At 37.8% G+C, this 3,735-nt stretch overlaps 1 pseudogene; it reads left to right on the forward strand.

The window, feature by feature from the left end:
- Positions 1 to 262: 262 nt before the first annotated feature.
- On the forward strand, positions 263 to 1,710 carry LOC104230264 (glutamate-1-semialdehyde 2,1-aminomutase, chloroplastic-like; annotated as a pseudogene).
- The last annotated feature ends 2,025 nt before the right edge of the window (positions 1,711 to 3,735 follow it).

A 3,735-nucleotide genomic window follows, 5' to 3' on the forward strand; every position in this document is an offset into this window, starting at 1 on the left:
TTATTTCACTTGTATTTTTGGAGTGGAATAAAATATTGGTTGTGTCCGAGGAGTAGGCAAAATTAGCCGAACCTCGTAAATTCTGGTGTTTCCTTTATTGTTGTTTTATTGTCTTATTTATTATTTGGTGGCTGTCATAATTTTTGGTATAGTAGTTGTGACTTATTCACACTATATACATTTGGCTTCCGCAACAAGTAGAACCTGAAAAACATTGATTTGTTCAAAATATCTATGCAACCGGTGACAACTTTTAAGAGGAATGGAGCATGTAACTGGTCTCTACTGAACATTGTCGAGGCACATTTGTTAACTATAAACATGTTTTAGGTCCTGTATTCATTGTCAGCTAGGAAGGGCAGCAGAAGAGGAAAGGAGTGAAAGTTATTAATGCTTTTCTCCATTGTTTTGAGGCAGTAAACCTTGAGTTACTTTACTTGCAGGTGCTAGCAGCCTTGGCTGAGACAATGAAGAAAGGAACAAGTTTTGGAGCTCCATGCCTCCTCGAAAATACTCTGGCAGAGATGGTCATTTCTGTTGTTCCTAGTATTGAAATGGTTCATTTCGTCAACTCTGGCACGGAGGCATGCATGGGGGGTTCTACGGTTGGCTCGTGCTTTTACTGGCCGGTCAAAGATTATAAAGTTTGAGGGTTGCTACCATGGTCATGCCGATCCATTTCTTGTTAAAGTAGGCAGTGGAGTTGCCACTCTAGGACTACCTGACTCCCCTGGAGTTCCCAAGGCGGCTACACATGATACTCTGACAGCCCCCTACAATGATATTTCTGCTATTAAGAGCCTCTTTGATGACAACAAAGGAGAAATTGCAGCTATAATACTTGAGCCCGTCGTTGGGAATTCTGGCTTTATTCTACCCAAACTGGAATTTCTAGATGTCCTTCGCAATATTACCAAAGAAAATGGTGCTCTACTTATTTTTGATGAAGTTATGACAGGATTTAGGTTGGCATATGGTGGCGCTCAAGAATATTTTGGAATAACTCCTGATTTGACAACACTTGGGAAGGTTATCGGCGGTGGCTTGCCAGTAGGTGCCTATGGAGGAAGGAGGGATATTATGCAGATGGTGGCACCAGCAGAACCAATGTATCAGGCTGGGACCCTAAGCGGGAACCCATTGGCTATGACTGCTGGTATTCACACACTTAAGCGGTTAAAGCAGCCGGGAGCATATGAACACTTGGACAAAATCACCAGTGAACTTATTCAGGGAATATTGGATGCTGGGAAGAAGACTGGTCATGCGATGTGTGGTGGGTATATTAGCGGAATGTTTGGCTTCTTTTTCACACATGGACCAGTTCATAACTTTTCGGATGCAAAGAAGAGTGATACAACTAAATTTGCAAAATTTTATAGAGGAATGCTGGAGGAAGGTGTCTATCTTGCGCCATCCCAGTTTGAGGCTGGATTTACTAGCTTAGCACACACTGCAGAGGATATCCAACAGACAATAGCCGCTGCTGAAAAAGTTTTGAGGCAACTTTAATCGCTCCAAGTACTATCTAGGCGGAGGTTTTTACTTTAAGGGTGTGTTTGGTACGAAGGAAAACATTTTTCAATTTTTCCATGTTTGGTTGACTTAAATGTTTTCGAAAACATTTTCCTCTCCTTCTCAACCTTCCCCACCTTTACCAACCCACCCCACCCTCTTTCCAAAAAAGGTTTTTTTTTTCAAATTTCAGTTTTTCCGTTACCACCTACCCTACTACCCCTCCACCCCAACCCACCACCACGCCGTAACCCCAAAAAAATATTTTTTTTACCTTAATTTTTTTTTTTTGCAATTTCAAATTTCTGTTTTTTCATTTTTCTGCACCACCTACCACCCACCCCAACCCTCCCCCCCAAAAAAAATTACATTTTTTTTTTTTCCGCTTTACGGCCCCCCAGCCCCCATCCCTCCCCCCTCCCGCCCTGAAAAAAAATTTAAATATATTTTTCAGTTTTAATTTTATTAATTTATCGGTTTAAAGGCTCAAAATTTTACACGTTCCAAAATTATGAGTTCGGAGGTTTATGTGTTTGGAAGTTGACGGGTTTGAAATTTCGCGGTTTTGAAAATTTAGCGGTTCGAAAGTTTATGAATTTTGTGGGTCCGGAAAGTTGTTGGTTTGAAAGTTTATGGCTTCATGTTTATTATATCTAAATTATTTATGAATACTCTTGAGAAGTCATTTTCCTTAATTTGCGTACCAAACAACAGAAAATAAATAAGATTATTACTTGTTTTCCAAGAAAACATTTTCCGTTATACCAAACACACCCTAAGATTCTCTATTTTTGTATGATAAATAAAACATGATTGTATGGAAAAGTTTTGTACTATCTTGTTCATTGAGAAACATCCTGCACCATCTTGCGCCTCTTAAAACTTCACTTATTTTTGCGAAAGAGCTTTTCTCCCACTAATGAATAATAATGCGATCGTAATCTCATTCTATGAAGTTAACCGGTTGGGATAAATGAATGCCCTCTAAAGGTTTGAATGAGACAAAAGATCAATCTTCAGCCTGTAGCTAGGGGCTCCTTTCTATTGGGCCCCAAGTAAAGGGTGTGACCCCAAAAGATCCTTCGCCGCTATCATTTTGCGGCAATTTTTTACAGGCCGCCGTAAACATTTAACGGAGGTTATTTTCCGGGGGTTTAACCCCCACAAATTAAAATTTTAATCAATGCGAAACTTGTAAAAATATTCAACGGGGTTTAAAACCACCACAATATATCTTCGAAATATGGCAAGCTCTATTTCGCGATAGCTTTAACCCCCTCAATTTATTTATTTAATGGCAGTTGTAACCTCCCCTATTCTATGAAGACCTTTTATTTGGCAGGGCAATTGTGGGGATACCTGTTTTTCTAATACAATATTTTAATTATATTAAATAAATTTTAAGAGGCATTAACATAATACTAAAGATGCATAAATGTTAAGTAACATCCACATATTATAGAATCATAAGCAATTGAGAGATAGTATTGTCATTAATCTCAAAAACTAAACTTAAACACAAAAATTATCTACTTCTTCTTAGTAGCTTTCTTCTTCTTCTTAGTTCATCATATCAGAAATAAAAAGAAACCTTCTTCTTCTTCTATAACAAAAAAGGAGTAGAGAGAACCTAAATTAAATCACATGAAAAAATTATTGAAATTGGAGCAGAGAAATCTAAATCAAATCACATGCAGAAACTATTGAAATTCAGATATTAGGAAAACGTAATCAAAACCCTAGAGGAATTAAAATTGGATATAAACAGATTAGGAAGGAGAGGGTAGAAAGCTCCAATTCGAGTTGTACCTTTTGTTAGGAGATTCGGCGACAAACACGCTTCAATTCGAGTTGTAATTGCTGGAATTCACATTAAAATCGCACAAATATCAAACTTAGAGGAATTAAAATCGGATATCAACTATTTTCGCAATGCAGAGACTAATTTCGCACAACTATTTTCGCAATGCACAAATATTTCGCACAAATATTTTCACAATCAGATATCACATTAAATCGCAACTTAGAGTGAACCCTAAATCGTTAGAGTGAAAGACAATGGGAGATTAAAGAAAGAAGGAGAACTTGCCATTTCAGGAGGAGAAAGAATCTGGAAAGCGAACACTAAATCGTTAGAGTGAAGAGCGGAGATTTCTATTATTGGCGGACATTTCTGGAAAAAAGAGGGAAAGATAAAAATAAAGGCCAGCAGAGATTTAT

This window comes from Nicotiana sylvestris, chromosome 4 (genome assembly GCF_000393655.2).
Source record: "Nicotiana sylvestris chromosome 4, ASM39365v2, whole genome shotgun sequence".
NCBI classification, from domain to species: Eukaryota; Viridiplantae; Streptophyta; class Magnoliopsida; order Solanales; family Solanaceae; genus Nicotiana; species Nicotiana sylvestris.